The sequence below is a fragment of the Schistocerca cancellata genome, chromosome 12 (genome assembly GCF_023864275.1).
Source record: "Schistocerca cancellata isolate TAMUIC-IGC-003103 chromosome 12, iqSchCanc2.1, whole genome shotgun sequence".
In the NCBI taxonomy this organism is placed as follows: Eukaryota; Metazoa; Arthropoda; class Insecta; order Orthoptera; family Acrididae; genus Schistocerca; species Schistocerca cancellata.
The window spans coordinates 132,825,087-132,844,576 of record NC_064637.1 but is presented as its reverse complement, the minus strand read 5'-3'; the positions used below and the strand labels follow the sequence as shown (position 1 = coordinate 132,844,576).

Below are 19,490 nucleotides of genomic sequence, written 5' to 3'. Positions count from 1 at the left end.
TCTGGTTTGTTTTTACTAAGCAGAAGAACAAGATTTATCGAGATGATAAAAATATTAAGCATAGAAAATGATGACTGGGAGACTGTATTTTTGTATGTAATTGATGAAAGTTTAAAACGTAACCGGGAATATTTTCTTAGATAATCAGTACCTCCCACCACAAGCCTGCTGATCTGACACTAAAGTGCGTGCTTGGAAACCGAGAAGTCGCGGGATCGAATCCTGGGCGGAGGACAAAAAATTTTCAGTTTGTCTTTAATCGAGCGCTCAACTCTCAACGAAGTGAGCAGTCACCAGGATCGACACGTAATTCGAAATCCACGTTAAAGTAAGGGTCCCCTTTCCCTAGTCGGATACCTGCGTTAGGTTAGGGACACGTAACTCGCCAAAGTGACGTTCGATTCGAAGACTAGCGCCAGGCCATTGAGCGACACAAAATTTTTTATTACAATGATTCCCCGTATTGCAGTCTTATTTTGTTCATACTGCAGACTAGGAGAAGATTTCCAGAACATGCTCGAGATTTGCAGAAGTCTCTGCATTCCAGTATACTGTTCAGGTCTGGAGACAAATTGAAGTCAGTTTGGTGTGAGGACTGAACAGCTGAATTCGGTAGAAACACACGCAGTTGTAGTCTACAGACCATCACAGTGGATACAGTGACGGCAGGAAAACACTGATATTCATCGTCTTCAGAAAGCTGGAAGTGCTGGTAGTATCTGATCTGAGGGAAGATCAACTTTGAGAAATGTAGACACATGCGAAGCAATATTCAGTGCTTGTTCTATGCCGTAAGACACGTTAAAAAGAAGACAACTCCACATTTGCCGCAATTGTAGATTCACAAATCTTTTGACAACTCTGACAGGAAGACACTCTTCGAACTTCTGAAGATAACAGGGGTAAATTACACGGAGTGAAAGACTATCCATAACTTAATACAGGGTGTTCATTTCAACTGAAGACATTGAAATATCTCGAAAACTACACATCGGATCAGAAAAAGTTATGATTCCAATTCGTTTGGCTCACAGAGCCCATCCAATGACACCACTCTACATCCCCACCCCACCCTTCGCATGAGCGGAAGAGGACGACGTTGGAATCTTAAACAGGAACTTCCATTTTTTATTGCAGATTGCGGTTCTACGGCAAAATCTACTTGTATTGTCTGAAGCATTTTCTTTGTTTCGCCAGAGATGGCGCTGTAATCGGAGGAATAGAAATGGGTACACAGTCGTAATTTACTATATGCTACTCAATGGCCATTGAATATCCAATGGCACATGGGATCCCACCTCCATTCTGCGAGCGTAGGACAGGCCAGAATTTCATAGCTTCTAATTGGAACCCCCCCCTACGTAACGTTGTATTCCTCCGACATACAAACAGGTGATTACTCCACGCGGCGCTGTGGCTGTGGCTCGATGCGAACGCTACTCCACTTCTGCAGTTAGAGTTGAAACGTCCCCTTAGAACAATTTTAAAATTACTGTGCTGATAAACCTCTTACACTATTTGCTTTTCAAACAGCTGAGCAAAACTGAACGTAATCAAACATTCACTAAAGTGACACACAATATTTTTACCGCAACGCAATCTGACTTTCAAAAATCCCTACAAAAGAATGGCCCTGACTAACATTAACCTATACCTTTCACAAATCACTTACCTCACAAAAATCTTCATTACTCGAACTACTGCAATACAGCGAGCGCCACTACTGCCAGCTAAATAAAAGATTCAAACTACGGAAGGCACTAACTACTGATTCTTTCCTTACCTTATTCGTCGACACTTCCTCTATATTTCATCATAAAAGATACGTAGCATAATCAAATAACTCATATAGCATCAGCTTATTGATCATAAACATACCGCAACAGCATAATACACATCGTCGTCGTAAAAATAACATCATAACACCTCAGTCAAATCTCAAAAACGTAGTAGCTTTCTGCAATAATTTCAAAACCTAAAGAAAATTCTCTGCTCATTTCAGTAGTGTCATCTACCTCAAACGTACTTTAAAAATCATGATCTCATACCAAATACATCATTCAAAGCTCTCATAATATCACAATGGGTCAAAAAAAAATGAACAGTTCACAAAGTACAGACAAAATACAATTTCGTAAGTGTGAAGTTATCCAACGGTGTAATTACGTAAACATCTGTCACTGCCGTAGTAAAAAAGTTTGTCTCTCTCAGTTAAATGATCAGATAGCTGTGTAATTTGTGTTAGAGAAATATGGTACCGATGTGTAAAGTTGTATAAGCAAATACCATATTAGCTAGGGCTCCTTGTGCTTGCCAAACACATGGTACACAAAGTAGGCGTGTACCCCCCTGAGGATTAATGTAATTATACCGTCAGGTGTTACAGAGTAACTGTTCAGACGTAGTACGGCCAGCTTCAGTACACTTTTAGTGCTCCGCTCTTCAAGGCTCTGAGCACTATGGGACTTAACATCTATGGTCATCAGTCCCCTAGAACTTAGAACTACTTAAACCTAACTACCCTAAGGACATCACACAACACCCAGTCATCACGAGGCAGAGAAAATCCCTGACCCCGCCGAGAATCGAACCCGGGAACCCGGGCGTGCCGCTCTTCAAATAACCGTACACAGGACAGAAGTATGTCTGCGGGACTGCCAGCACAGGCGTTTATGATGCGGTTGACCACGTCTTCACGGCCTTCTGGCACTTGCTGGTACGCCTTACTGTTCAACTATACCCACGGAAAGAAATCCGGCGCAGTCAAATCGGGCGATCTAGCGGGCCAATTAACAGAGCCACCTCTGCCAATCTACTGACCAGTGTAAACACGGTCTAATACCTCCCGTGCTTCAACTGCGTAATGCGCTGGGCAAGAGTCATGCTGAAACGACAGAAGTTGACGAACGTCCTGGGTAACACCCTGCAGTGGTACCGATAGTTTCTGTTCCAAAAAGTTCTATATTTGCGTCCATTTAATGTGCCGTCCATAAAATATGGAACATTGAGTTTGTTCCTCACAATGCCACACCATACGTTAACCGACCAAGGACGTTGGTGAGTCAACTTGCTGTCACCAATGGGCATTGTCTAAACTCCAGTAACCCATGTTATGTCCCTTAATGGTACCATGGGTTGTGAAAGTAGATTCATCGGAAAATGGTACCTCGGCAAAGAACGTGGGACCGTTTGCATTTTTTGAGGTGCCCATTCACAAAACACTACGTGGTTGTGGAAATCGGTGCCATGAACTTCTCGATGCAGTGATATGTGGTATGGATGATGCTTATGACGATGTAGTATTGCGACAATACTACGTACGGACGCTCCAGATTCGCTGTGTAATTGCCGGGATCTTTTAACACCACAGCTCTAATGCTCTGCTGATTTATTTTGCATTCTGTTTTGTTAACATCCCATCGCTGAGCTTCTGTAATTATTGTATCATTAATTCAATACTGTATAAAAGTGTATACTCTCTTCCTCTGTTAAAAACTTTGATGGGAGTGTAGGAAGAGTAATCTATGCAATATGTACAATATGAGCAAATGATATGTTTTGTCTTTCTCACATAACCTCTTTGGTTATCTTTAAGACTGAATAATTTTGTTTAAATAATTTTTGTAAAATTGTCAATATCAGCCAACGAAATGTCTTGTTGTTACTTTGTATATACTGATCCTCACTTAGGGTTCTTGTTTCTTTATAAGTATAAAAGGTGATGTGGTTCCCCCCGGGAACGGAATCACGCAGCTCGCGCAAAATGTGGTTGTCATGAAGGAAGAGGTGGGAGAACGAGTTAGTTGGAGACGAGCTATCGAACTGCCAACAGCTTATGTCCTAACAGTGAGTTGTGCTGCTGCCGAGAGAGACTTTTTGTGCTGGTTTCCACTGTGCCAGAGCCTCGGATGGATGAATTAAATAACTGGCTCTATTTTGGAAATGGAGTTTAATAATTTGGGGATCATCGCCACCAAGAAATGACAGATCTCAACATTATCGACTGCAAATCCATCTGCCAAGATGTACTCACCACCACATTGGGCAATCACTGCAACGGAACGAAGAAATTGTAGAAATGTAAAGTGAAGGATTAGCTTATTTGGATGTTTTGTTTGGTTCCAATAATAAGGTAAACCAAAAACAATACTTTGAAATCTTACCTTGATTTGTCCTTTATCACATAACCACTCAGGGTCCTATCCATGTCAACTATAACTTCCGAGTGTCCTTGTTGTGAAAGTGAAGTTATTAAAGCCCAACTTTTAATTGAATAATGCCACTTAAATTCCGTAAAAAGAAAGGACTTAAATTCAATGTAAGTGTGGCAAAATTATGTGAGATAGCTAATGCTGTTTACTGAAAGTATCTCAGTAATTGAAACTGCATACTTTAAAGTTTTGTGGGCTTTCAAAGTATAAATTTAATAATTGATTCTAAAGTAAAAGACTGAAGTAGCAAAAACAGGCATTAAATCAATTTCCTGTTACTTTAAAAAATAATTTCTTTCAAAACTATGGTTTAAAGTGTTTTTCATAGTAAACAATTTTTGTGAAAAGCACAAGAAGGTGAGTCAGTGCTTTTTTTTTATTTCTTTTATGTCATTTTATGTCTTACATCAGTAAAGCCCAAAGACTTTCACTCTTGAAAGTTAACTACTCAGACCTGCTAAATTTATTTTTGTCATGTGTGTTAAAGAATATATTGCCAGTTTAAAGAGATCCATATTTGCCTTTTGTGCTCACTGATAGAAATTTATTAACAGAAAGATCATTACATACGAAAATAGTAACTTATTTTCTTTAGAGGATAGTGAGAATTTGTTGGCCAGCGAACAATATTTAATTTTCATTCCAAGTAGAAAATCATTTGTTGAAGTGAGATTAAAATCATGCCCAGGTGTATAATTTAGCAGTGAACTTTAATAGTAATAATATTGAAGCTATTCAGTTAGACTAAGCCTTGAATATGAAAGTGTGTGCCATTAACTGTTGTGTTTAAGCAAATAGGTTTGTTCTGCTATGACTGTCAGCACTTTCTTTAACGTTCTCATATGCTTGTTACTGGGTTCATTGCACTCATGCCTCAGAAAGTAGAGGTTGTGTCTTTTCACTGAAGTTACTTATACCCATATCCTTTGAACAGAAATATCACATATTCCTATGCTTAATTAGGCTGGCGACCGTTTTTCTTTGTTATCTGAACAGTTTAAATAGGAAAAATATTACCTGTTACTTGTTGTATAAATACGTAATTCTGACTTTCACGTCCGATAGGCAGCCTCCTTTAGGCACATAATGGTCAAAACAACAAAATTCCTTTCAGAGGGTAACATTGCACTGCTTCTTTATACCATATTTGATTAACAAAATAGTTTCATTATGTAAATAAAAGGCAGCACGGGTGTCATACTTAGTTTCGCTTTCTGGAACAGTACTGCACCTAAGTTGTGTCGTAAAGAAAAATAAATGTAAAAGTTAATGATACCGCGTTAGGTAATACACTCCTGGAAATGGAAAAAAGAACACATTGACACCGGTGTGTCAGACCCACCATACTTGCTCCGGACACTGCGAGAGGGCTGTACAAGCAATGATCACACGCACGGCACAGCGGACACACCAGGAACCGCGCTGTTGGCCGTCGAATGGCGCTAGCTGCGCAGCATTTGTGCACCGCCGCCATCAGTGTCAGCCAGTTTGCCGTGGCATACGGAGCTCCATCGCAGTCTTTAACACTGGTAGCATGCCGCGACAGCGTGGACGTGAACCGTATGTGCAGTTGACGGACTTTGAGCGAGGGCGTATAGTGGGCATGCGGGAGGCCGGGTGGACGTACCGCCGAATTGCTCAACACGTGGGGCGTGAGGTCTCCACAGTACATCGATGTTGTCGACAGTGGTCGGCGGAAGGTGCACGTGCCCGTCGACCTGGGACCGGACCGCAGCGACGCACGGATGCACGCCAAGACCGTAGGATCCTACGCAGTGCCGTAGGGGACCGCACCGCCACTTCCCAGCAAATTAGGGACACTATTGCTCCTGGGGTATCGGCGAGGACCATTCGCAACCGTCTCCATGAAGCTGGGCTACGGTCCCGCACACCGTTAGGCCGTCTTCCGCTCACGCCCCAACATCGTGCAGCCCGCCTCCAGTGGTGTCGCGACAGGCGTGAATGGAGGGACGAATGGAGACGTGTCGTCTTCAGCGATGAGAGTCGCTTCTGCCTTGGTGCCAATGTTGGTCGTATGCGTGTTTGGCGCCGTGCAGGTGAGCGCCACAATCAGGACTGCATACGACCGAGGCACACAGGGCCAACACCCGCCATCATGGTGTGGGGAGCGATCTCCTACACTGGCCGTACACCACTGGTGATCGTCGAGGGGACACTGAATAGTGCACGGTACATCCAAACCGTCATCGAACCCATCGTTCTACCATTCCTAGACCGGCAAGGGAACTTGCTGTTCCAACAGGACAATGCACGTCCGCATGTATCCCGTGCCACCCAACGTGCTCTAGAAGGAGTAAGTCAACTACCCTGGCCAGCAAGATCTCCAGGTCTGTCCCCCATTGAGCATGTTTGGGAATGGATGAAGCGTCGTCTCACGCGGTCTGCACGTCCAGCACGAACGCTGGTCCAACTGAGGCGCCAGGTGGAAATGGCATGGCAAGCCGTTCCACAGGACTACATCCAGCATCTCTACGATCGTCTCCATGGGAGAATAGCAGCCTGCATTGCTGCGAAAGGTGGATATACACTGTACTAGTGCCGACATTGTGCATGCTCTGTTGCCTGTGTCTATGTGCCTGTGGTTCTGTCAGTGTGATCATGTGATGTATCTGACCTAAGGAATGTGTCAATAAAGTTTCCCATTCCTGGGACAATGAATTCACGGTGTTCTTATTTCAATTTCCAGGAGTGTATGTACCGCTTCCAGCTTTTGAAGTTATGGTATAACAGTAACCCACTTATCCGTGGGTTGTGGTGCACTGCCGCTTGTACAGCCGTTTTATTAGCTTCCCGTGTAACACGTATGCTTCGTTTCCTTCTGCCAGTCTGTCCGCTGCAACCAGACATAAAAGTGTTCACAACCTTGTACAAAAAGGAACAAGAGCAAGTTTTCTCTGAAAAACGCTTGGCATACAAGGCAACAGCAGCCTCAACATTTCTCCTACATTCTCCGTAAATCAAGATTTTAATTTTTTCCTCTGTGGTTGTAACATTCATCGTCCACTTGCACATCTGTTCTCTAAATGATAGGTAGGTGCGCAGGATATAAAAACTGCTGAAGTATTGCAATCTTTAGAGCCGCTACCTGTTCCACGTCTGCACGAAACGTGAGCTCCGCCCATTATGATATGTCGAAGCCGTTATCAGTGAAAACTGGTCATTCACACTGTTTGTTAATGTTTAGTTTCATACACATTGAAAACTCGACTTTGAAACATATTTCTATTACCAAGATTACTGTATACCACTTTTACTCTTCCATTCATTTCGTTTGCTACCCAGCCCGTATTAGTGGTTGTTATTTGTCACTGATAATAAATTGCAATAGTGTCTTTTTCTGATTTGGAAAACTGACAAGTAAATACACTGACAGGAAAAATCAGCAACACGAAAAAATAATTAATGTAGAGTAATGAAATTTTGAGAATACATTTGTCTAGGTAACATACACTCCTGGAAATTGAAATAAGAACACCGTGAATTCATTGTCCCAGGAAGGAGAAACTTTATTGACACATTCCTGGGGTCAGATACATCACATGATCACACTGACAGAACCACAGGCACATAGACACAGGCAACAGAGCATGCACAATGTCGGTACTAGTACCGTGTATATCCATCTTTCGCAGCAATGCAGGCTGCTATTCTCCCATGGAGACGATCGTAGAGATGCTGGATGTAGTCCTGTGGAACGGCTTGCCATGCTATTTCCACCTGGCGCCTCAGTTGGACCAGCGTTCGTGCTGGACGTGCAGACCGCGTGAGACGACGCTTCATCCAGTCCCAAACATGCTCAATGGGGGACAGATCCGGAGATCTTGCTGGCCAGGGTAGTTGACTTACACCTTCTAGAGCACGTTGGGTGGCACGGGATACATGCGGACGTGCATTGTCCTGTTGGAACAGCAAGTTCCCTTGCCGGTCTAGGAATGGTAGAACGATGGGTTCGATGACGGTTTGGAAGTACCGTGCACTATTCAGTGTCCCCTCGACGATCACCAGTGGTGTGCGGCCAGTGTAGGAGATCGCTCCCCACACCATGATGCCGGGTGTTGGCCCTGTGTGCCTCGGTCGTATGCAGTCCCGATTGTGGCGCTCACCTGCACGGCGCCAAACACGCATACGACCATCATTGGCACCAAGGCAGAAGCGACTCTCATCGCTGAAGACGACACGTCTCCATTCGTCCCTCCATTCACGCCTGTCGCGACACCACTGGAGGCGGGCTGCACGATGTTGGGGCGTGAGCGGAAGACGGCGTAACGGTGTGCGGGACCGTAGCCCAGCTTCATGGAGATGGTTGCGAATGGTTCTCGCCGATACCCCAGGATCAACAGTGTCCCTAATTTGCTGGGAAGTGGCGGTGCGGTCCCCTACGGCACTGCGTAGGATCCTACGGTCTTGGCGTGCATCCGTGCGTCGCTGCGGTCCGGTCCCAGGTCGACGGGCACGTGCACCTTCCGCCGACCACTGTCGACAACATCGATGTACTGTGGAGACCTCACGCCCCACGTGTTGAGCAATTCGGCGGTACGTCCACCCGGCCTCCCGCATGCCCACTATACGCCCTCGCTCAAAGTCCGTCAACTGCACATACGGTTCACGTCCACGCTGTCGCGGCATGCTACCAGTGTTAAGGACTATGATGCAGCTCCGTATGCCACGGCAAACTGGCTGACACTGACGGCGGCGGTGCACAAATGCTGCGCAGCTAGCGCCATTCGACGGCCAACACCGCGGTTCCTGGTGTGTCCGCTGTGCCGTGCGTGTGATCATTGCTTGTACAGCCCTCTCGCAGTGTCCGTAGCAAGTATGGTTGGTCTGACACACCGGTGTCAATGTGTTCTTTTTTCCATTTCCAGGAGTGTATATGCACTCCGTCTTGAGGCGACAAGTGGTCCATCGGGCCATCTGACCGTCGTGTCATCCTCAGATGAGAATGCGGATAGGAGGGGCGTGTGGTCAATACACCGCTCCCCTGTCGTTATGATGGTTTTCTTTGACTGGAACCGCTACTGTTCGGTCGAGTAGCACCTCAGTTGGCATCACGAGGCTGAGTGCACCCCAAAAACTGGCAACAGTGCATGGCGGCCCGGATGGTCACCCATCCAAGTGCCGGCCACGCCCGACAGCGCTTAACTTCGGTGATCTGACGGGAACCGGTGTATCCACTGCGGCAAGGCCGTTGCCCTGGGTAACATATGCGAGTCATTAACGTTGCATGATGACAGGCTAACGTGGGCGCGAGACAAGCCATTGCAAATGTGAAATGCTGATACATTAATAACCGGTTTAACCGCAAGAATGTTGAACGCAATCATTCAAACGTGCAAGCATTGCGTTTTATACGTGCCTGATGTCAGTTTGTGGGATGGAGTTCCATGGCCGTTGCACTGGATTTGTCAATCCAAGAACGGATAGCGACATTCGCGTGTTACGCTGGATTTGTCGTCCAATGATGTCCAAATGTGTGCTAGATTGTAGACAGATCTGGTGATCGAGCATGTTAAGACAACATGTCGACACTCTTAGAGCACGTTGGGTTAAAACAGCTGTTTGTGGGCGACCGTTATCCTGTTAGAAAACTCCCTCTAGTACGCTGTTCATGAATGGGAGCACAGCAGATCGAATCACCAGACTGACGTACAAATTTGCAGACGCGATGTGTAGGATAACCCCAGACTATATCTCCAGGTGTACGTCTGTAAGTAGGCTGTTTAGGTATTTATGTTGGTAACGTCACCTAGCGCTCTGTATGAAAATCACTGGCTGTTCTGTGTGCAGTCTGTGACTGGTTGGCATTGTTGGAATATTCGCCGTTGTAGTGTTGGGCAGCTGGATGTGAACAGCGCGTAGCGTTGCGCAGTTGGAGGTGAGCCGCCAGCAGTGGTGGATGGGGGGAGAGATGGCAGAGTTTTGAGAGCGGACGGTCTGGAAAGGGGAAACTTTTAAGACTGGATGTCATGAACTGATATAAATATATATGACTACTTTTGAACATTATTAACGTAAATACATTGTTTGTTCTCTATCAAAATCGTTCATTTGCTAACTATGACCTAGTTAGTGCCTTCGGTAGTCAGAATCTTTTATTTAGCTGGCAGTATTGGCGCTCGCTGTATAGCAGTAGTTCGAGTAACGAAGATTTTTGTGAGGTAAGTGATTCTTGAAAGGTATAGGTTATTGTTAGTCAGGGCCAGTCTTTTGTAGGAATTTTTGAAAGTCAGATTGCGTTGCGCTAAAAATATTGAGCGTCAGTTTAGTGTTGATCAGAACAAGTAAAGACAGTAATGTCTGAGTACGTTCAGTTTTGCTCAGCTGTTTGAAAATCAAATAATGTAAGATGTTTATCAGCACAGTCATTCATAAATTTTTCTAAGGGGACGTTTCATATGTCGACCCTTAGCCGAGGATACCTCACTGGAATCTTCTGATTTTTTTCTTGTAGTTTGTGTAATTAGTGTAGCTATTGTTTATAGCTAGAGCGTAATTGTAGAGAGAATTTCATTTCTAGTTGTAGTTTTTCATTGTTGTACAGTAAAACAGTTGTGACATGTATGTAGATTTGCACCAAGTATTTCGCAGCTGCTCTTGCAATTAACCAGATATTATTTTCAGTGATATGTTAATGTGTTTTCTTATTTTCGCTCTTCAAATTGTGTTTTTCTTGTTGTCTTGTGAAATACGTGATAGTTATGGCGTGTGAAAAACGTAACACTAGGCTCCATAGTAAATTGAGAAATGGTAGTGACGACGAACGTAGCTTATCAGCACCACCGTGTAATGAATTAACAGACATTCAAAGTAGTAATTTGGTAATTGTGCATAGGGAAAAGGAGCGAGCGGCAAATAATGGTGTAGACAGTGAAACAATTAGTGAACAGGGAAGCATTATCGATCGATCGGTCGGCAACAGCTCACCTCCAACTGCGCAACGCTACGCGCTGTTCACATCAGACTGCCCAACACTACAATGGCGAATATTCCAACAATGCCAACCAGCCACAGACTGTACACAGCACAGCCAGTGATTTTCATACAGAGCGCTAGGTGACGTTACCAACATAAAAACCTAAACAGCCTACTTTCATGTCCACTGTGTTTTTTGCTTGCTGGCAGGTTGGTTGCAGGCCGTCACCTAGCCTCCTCCTAACCTACACACGACCGTCATTGGCACCGATGCAATACGAGCTTTCATTAAAGAACAGAACATATCTCTAGTCTGTCCTCCGATGAGCTCTCGCTTGACTCCACTGAAGTCGCAAACTGCAATGGTTTGAAGTTGTAACGTCTACGCTCGGGCGTACTTTAACTCTTCAAAGCCTGTACTATGGTAAGTTGACGGGCTTCACCTTATAAGAAAGGATTTTAGTAAATATGTTGACCGCGTGTACCTGAATGGAGGCAAAATCAGGCTTACACCCACTCAGTAACAACAATGATACGTCAAGCAAGCCTAAAGTGCAACTACACGTTAGGACGGGCAAGAAACATACACAGCAGCACATGCTACCAATTGTTAATAATACGGTCCCCAGCCTAATTAGGCATTAAGTGAGTTTTTTCCTTGTACAAGTGTATGTACGTACAAGCATAACAACACGTAGTAATACTGCATTATATGGTAAATTTTAGAACCAGAAAAATCTACTGAACTAATATTTTCCCTTTCTGTACTAATTTGGACAAGCTATAAATACACAACATTACACTATGATGATTACTACAAACTGCGTTTTGTCTATTGATCTGACTGAAATCGGGCATAGGTTACCCTAGAAATAGCACTTTTGAAACACACATACAATGTCAATTTTAAGAAGGGTAAAACACTGATAAATTTAGGTTTTATATTGACTTTAACTTTGCTGGTCAAAGCAGTTCAGCACACTTCAGGATTCAAATGAATAGAAAAGAAAGAAAGGAGAAGGGGGGGGGGACCCTGAAACTGTTATGATCACTGTAGTGAAAGTTTGGTCATTGAGAGCCTTAAGCATTCTAGATTTCCAAGATATGATTTACCACTCTTTTTGTCTTATTTCCTGCTCATTTAACTACCGTTATTTTTGTCTCAATTTAAATAAACTTCATTACTAAACCAATTTCAATATTATCTTCCATCTTGGTCAGACCTATATTATTCGTCCAGTATTTCATTAACAACAAAGTTCCTTAAACATCATTCTAACATAGATAGGTCTGCAGGTAATTATTATTAACATAAACTTTAAATCTTCATCTTGGGATACTCGGATTGCACAACATGTGGAAAGGACCCTGTCTAGGTTAGTTGTGAGGATAATTAATTGATAGGACAGTTCTGGTAAAATTTAAGTTATTATTGAACAGTATGTAGCAAAAGTGACACTGGTCCACACGAATACAGTACTGAAAGTTTCAACCTGTTCGTATCGATGAGGCGGTCGGCAGGCAGCGAGACGGCGAGGCACAAAGCACACGCGCAATTACAGCAATGGCTCATGAAATATCGGCACTTTACTTCTTCATGGCGTCGCAATGCTTTTCCATTTAGTGCCTATGGAATATTGTCATGTTGTATAGACGTCGGAAACAGCGCATCCGAGGCTCAACGAAACCACTTTTTCCAGGAGAGCCTCCTCGATCCAGCACGTGTTTCTCAGATCGATGCCCAACTCCGACTAACTCTGCTGAGCCCGTTATGCCGTGCAGCGCCCGTGTGCATTTTCCCGCGCTCGCCTGCCTACACCTTTTACCGCTCCCCTACAGCCAGGGTATTCACCAAAGGTTTTACATTCCACATATTCTAATACATTGCCTACGTATGGACCAGGCGTAGAAATACAACTTTCACATCTTACAATAGTTTCAACATTAGGTACACTTCCCTTCAATTACAACATTGCTTGAAATTTGACATAAATATTAAAATTTACATCGAAAATTGTTTATAGCTTCTTCAACATAATGGCATGAAACAAAAAGAGAAATGAAATCAGAACATCGATTATACTAATTTATTGAAATTCAGAAGAAAAAAAATTATTACATATACAGTAGGATAACGTTAGTGTTGTTACAAAGTCAGTTGGACGCTCGCTGCCGGACGCCAGCCTCGGAGCTGTCCTTGAAGTAACCTGTTTGTGACAGTTCGTTGTGTCACAGTGGTGCCAACTGCTGCTCAGAATGCTGCTGCAGATGCATTACGATGTGCTCCATCCATACTCCGATCGCGATGGTCTTCTCTTTCGGTAATGACACGTGTCCGTCCGGAACCACATCTTCTTGCGACCGTACACTTTGGTGACCACCGATGCCTGCAGTCATGTACATTGGTTACACCCCTGCCACGTCTTTCTGGAATATTGCAGAAGGAACATCCACCTTCTCGTATCCCTATTATACGACCTCGTTGAAACTCAGTGAGGTTGTTGGTAAGAGTGCCTTTGTCACCTTAAAGGCATTCTTGACTAACGTCAATTCACTACGTCCATCCAGAAAAGTAACTAAAGCTCACAACGGTTACAGCGTGTATTTAAATCGAACCTGACTCGTTTCCGCCACTGTTACACGTCTGACGTGACATTTGAATAGACATCATCTTTCAGATGTAAAAACACGCCTCCCAACTTTGGTTTATACCACACAACTCCTCCTTGGTGTTGCGACCTTTTTCCGTCAGTGTATATTGGTTCTAAGACCAGTTTCTGTGACTGAAGGAGCATCTTCACAAAGTGAAATTCGAGTCGAAGTACAATTTCTTGGACTTCGAGAAGGGAACTCAATATAAATATACTATCGTGAAATAAAGTGCAGGCCGCTGTGGCCGACCGGTTCTAGGCGCTTCAGTCTGGAACCGCGCGACCGCTACGGTCGCAGGTTCGAATCCTGCCTTGGGAATAGATGTGTGTGATGTCCTTATGTTTAAGTAGTTCTAAGTTCTAGGGGACTGATGACCTCAGCTGTTAAGTCCCATAGTGCTCAGAGCCATTTGAACCATTTTTTGAAATAAAGTGACATTACTTTAGCGAAAGGTCAGTCGTAAGTGGGTGTCATTATAGCAATAAATCTTACGAATATGCTTCACAAGCTACGACGTGATCGCGAATTTAACAGTGATCCTAATATGGAATCAGAAAAACTTATTATTCCAATTCGTTTGTCTCACAGGGCCCATCCAATCACACCACTCTAGTTCCTCACCCCAACTGTGCATGAGTGGAAGAGGACGACGTTGGAATCTCCAACGGGAATAAATTTCCTTTAATTCACGTCTATGGTCACAATTTTTTTGTCATCAGACTACCGGCTTCGCTGTATAATGACTATCTTCCGATCTGTTTTACGAGAACATGTTCCTAATATATTAGGACATGTGACCATAGACGTGAACTAAAAGAAATTTATTCTTAAGAATATGGATGCCATGCGCCACAACTTATTGGTGTCAAAGGACGCCTTCTACTAAGGTGGCAATTAAAATAAAAGTGAAACTTGACTTGAACCATGACTTAGGATGAACACTGACGGACACCAAATCAAATATCTGAAAGGACTGTTAGAAATAAGCAAAACCTCGTTGACGATGATCATGATGAACGGAATTAAGTTAAGTATTCTTTCTTGCTTTAGTTAAAACCATAGAAAAAGCATCTGTTCAGCTGTTTGAAAATTAACTGAGTAATATAAATGATTTGTAACTTTAAAAATAGTCTTTTTTTAGTTTAAACCTTAATTACGTCCTAAACTTTATTTAGGATATTGGATGATATCTGATTTCGTTCATGTGTAATGATCTCAAAAAGCTTGGGAACCACTGCTCGAGAGGGCTTAATTCTCAGCGTGTGGCTTTATCTCACCAGAAGAAACTCGTGGATTGTCTTCTTCACCTTTATCAAGGCTGTCGGTGGTGTTACACAGTGTTAGTGTTATATGTCAGGGGAGTGACAATTTCTTTCTTTTTTTTTTTTTTTTTTTGCCCAATGCACTTAGCGTTGTCTTAAAAAATTATTATATCGTTTTGATTTCGTGAACAAACATTTTCTTGCAGAGAACTAGTTACCTTACTTGTTGTACCACCTTCATATTTTCATTCTTGGTGGCTATAATAGTGTGTTCTGAGCTTGTGTTGCGGCCCTGCTTGGTGTACGTAAGGGCGCAGCTCTGTCGGACTATACGATCGCTGCCGCCCACAGCCCTTTGTTTACACTCGGCGGGAATCGCAGACTCCTCTGCGGATGTTTGTTCGCCAGGATGTTCGCTCGACTGATTCTGACGGGAATATACGCGCCTGCGGGCGGTCAGATAGGCTGCCCGCGCAGCCGGTACGTTTGGTCAGTTGCCTATCCTCAGAGGCTAACCTTATCGACTCCGAGGTATTGTATTTGCATTCGATGCAAAACGTACGGCGGAGTGCGAATTGCGTGTTACCAAATTAGCCCTCCGGAGTGTTCTGCGCCAATAGCTAACTACGTGGAGAGGTCCAGCGCTTACCGACTATATACGTGTCTGTGATTTACATATTCATCCAATACAATCAAATCACCTGCTAACCAACTCGTAGGAATTTCCGTTGTTATTTCTGTGTTACTAGATAATCCCCCTCCCCCCTTAGAGTCCTGGACGCTGGTAGAATATTAGCCTAAAGGCAGCCACACAACTAATTTCAAGCTTGACAAGCATGCATCGTCATGCTAATGTGCAAGCTGGCTTGACCGCCTATAGCATAATTTTGCAAGCTGCTTGATGCCTGGGTGAATTTCATTCATGAAAATGTGTACACTCATATCAACGTACCTATTGTTGAGGCTATGTATGGACAATGCACAGGTTTTTACAAGTAAAGAGCAGCTGTGAGGAAATGCTTTGAGCGGCCCTGTACGAGGCGGCATGAAACAAATCAACTGCAACGTGATGTGGAAGTCTCTTCGTGTATAGCAAGCTGTCCTTGTTGCAACAGCGCTAAATCTGAATCCTGTCACGGTAAGGCAAAGAAGTGTGTTGACAAGTTCTACTTAAAAGAAATACAAAACAAATCATCATCATCATCGACAGTTTCCAGCCTCTGGCCGGGTGTGTATAGAACATACGCCTCACCACCGTCTTCTATCTTGCCACCATTTCTCCGTCTTCACCTTAGTCCAGTCTTCTCCTTTCCTCTTGATGCATTCCTCTACTCCTTTCAGCCATCTGTCTCTCGGTCTTCCTCTTGGTCTCTTTCCTTCCAGTTTCATCTCGTGTATGCTCCTGGGTATCCTCTTCTCCTCCATTCTGTTAACATGTTCATACCATCTGGTTCCACCTTCATTGACTCTCTGATCCTCTCATTTCTTAACCTGTCAATCTTTGTCACTCCAATACTGTTTCTCAAGAATTTCATCTCACTAGCTTGTACTTTGCTTTTCTCTCTTCCTTTCATAATCCAGGTTTCTGATGCGTATGTCAGGAGCGAGACATAGTATGACCGGTATATAACCTTTTTACTTATTTTGGCTTCTGCCTTTCTATCCCGCTCGTTTATTTCTCTGTCGTTTATTTCCATCTTCCTGTATCAGGCTTCCTACGCATTTGAAACTCTCCACTCTCCTCTATCGTTCCCCACCAATTGTTATTCCAGTTGTTCCTCTCTCCTCCTTTCATGTTGTGATAATCATCTGACTCGAACTTATACTATTCTTGTACTGTTTGTTCCAATACGTCCAACTGCTCTTGTACTTCCTCCTCCTTATTCCCCCAAATTATCATATCATCTGCAAATATCATAACTTTCATCTTTCCTTCACCAATTACTTGTGCTACTGTACTCATTATATCATCCATAAATACAATAATGAGCAATGGTGAAAATGCACTTTCCTGCGTCAAGCCATTCTTCTGATCTCTCCCCTCCCACTTTCACACAGCTCACACTTCCATGGTACATTTTCCTTATCTTACAAATGATCTGTTTTGCTACTCCTTTGTTCTCCAGAGCTTTCCACACTTTGCTCCTACATACACCATCATACGCTTTTTCAACGTCCAGGAAGGCCATTAGTAAATCTATTCCATATTCATAGTGCTGTTCCTGCAGTTGTCTTACAGCAAAAATTAGATCCACCGTGGACCTTCCTGTTCTGAAGCCATGTTGCTCTTCTCTCATTCTTCCTTCTAATTTTTCCCGAATTCGTGCTTCCAAAATTTTCTCACATACCTTTGCACAATCACCCATCAATGTTATCAACCGGTAGTTCTTGCACCATTTTCTATATCCATTCCTAAAGATCGGGACAGTTATTCCCTTCTTCCAGTCTTCTGGGATCATCTCCTGCCTCCACACCCTTTTCATTACTCGACACATCCTTTGTATCTCACCTCTCCTGCTGCTATCACAATCTCTAGACTTAGCAAGTAAACCTGCGGTATATAAACATGTCATTAATAAAGACATAAATTCTCTCAGAACCCACAACCAGAGGGGAAAAGCGGAAGGTATTAATCTTAGGCGGAGCAAATTAAGTACACAAGCCAGAAATCTCGTATTACAGATTTGTGCTGACGCATATTTGAAGTCTTCATAGCGCCGACTGGTCGCGGGAAATCGTAATATTACTATCAGTCTTTCAGGTGACGTAATAGCTACTGCCATGGCCTTATCATGCCGTTTAATCGAAGGCTTCTGCGAGTAATAGGAGAGTCAAGTAATTTTCACTGTTTATCTTGGACAACGGCGCTCAGGCTGATGCCGCGTTTCTTGACTTCAGTAAGGCAATTGAGATCGCCCTGCATTGCCGTTTAATGAAAAAAATACGGGCTTACGGAGTATCGGAGCAGACCTGCGATTGGATTCAAGACTTTCTTGCAGATAGAACTCAACACGTCGCACTTAACGGAACTAAATCGACAGATGTAAAGGTAATATCCGGAGTACCACAGGGAAGTGTGATAGGACCGTTGCTGTTCACAATATATATATATATATATATATATATATATATATATATATATATATATATATATATATATATACTCCTGGAAATGGAAAAAAGAACACATTGACACCGGTGTGGCAGACCCACCATACTTGATCCGGACACTGCGAGAGGGCTGTACAAGCAATGATCACACGCACGGCACAGCGGACACACCAGGAACCGCGGTGTTGGCCGTCGAATGGCGCTAGCTGCGCAGCATTTGTGCACCGCCGCCGTCAGTGTCAGCCAGTTTGCCGTGGCATACGGAGCTCCATCGCAGTCTTTAACACTGGTAGCATGCCGCGACAGCGTGGACGTGAACCGTATGTGCAGTTGACGGACTTTGAGCGAGGGCGTATAGTGGGCATGCGGGAGGCCGGGTGGACGTACCGCCGAATTGCTCAACACGTGGGGCGTGAGGTCTCCACAGTACATCGATGTTGTCGCCAGTGGTCGGCGGAAGGTGCACGTGCCCGTCGACCTGGGACCGGACCGCAGCGACGCACGGATGCACGCCAAGACCGTAGGATCCTACGCAGTGCCGTAGGGGACCGCACCGCCACTTCCCAGCAAATTAGGGACACTGTTGCTCCTGGGGTATCGGCGAGGACCATTCGCAACCGTCTCCATGAAGCTGGGCTACGGTCCCGCACACCGTTAGGCCGTCTTCCGCTCACGCCCCAACATAGTGCAGCCCGCCTCCAGTGGTGTCGCGACAGGCGTGAATGGAGGGACGAATGGAGACGTGTCGTCTTCAGCGATGAGAGTCGCTTCTGCCTTGGTGCCAATGATGGTCGTATGCGTGTTTGGCGCCGTGCAGGTGAGCGCCACAATCAGGACTGCATACGACCGAGGCACACAGGGCCAACACCCGGCATCATGGTGTGGGGAGCGATCTCCTACACTGGCCGTACACCACTGGTGATCGTCGAGGGGACACTGAATAGTGCACGGTACATCCAAACCGTCATCGAACCCATCGTTCTACCATTCCTAGACCGGCAAGGGAACTTGCTGTTCCAACAGGACAATGCACGTCCGCATGTATCCCGTGCCACCCAACGTGCTCTAGAAGGTGTAAGTCAACTACCCTGGCCAGCAAGATCTCCGGATCTGTCCCCCATTGAGCATGTTTGGGACTGGATGAAGCGTCGTCTCACGCGGTCTGCACGTCCAGCACGAACGCTGGTCCAACTGAGGCGCCAGGTGGAAATGGCATGGCAAGCCGTTCTACAGGACTACATCCAGCATCTCTACGATCGTCTCCATGGGAGAATAGCAGCCTGCATTGCTGCGAAAGGTGGATATACACTGTACTAGTGCC

General features: G+C 44.5%; 1 protein-coding gene and 1 pseudogene across 1 annotated transcript in view; both read right to left on the bottom strand.

Annotated features, from left to right (window-relative positions):
- LOC126109630 (corticotropin-releasing factor-binding protein) overlaps window positions 1-19,490 on the bottom strand; it is a 1,121,590-nt gene that overhangs the window by 622,063 nt on the left and 480,037 nt on the right. The gene's annotated exons all lie outside the window — the stretch shown is intronic.
- LOC126109962 (5S ribosomal RNA) lies at window positions 9,308-9,425 on the bottom strand (annotated as a pseudogene).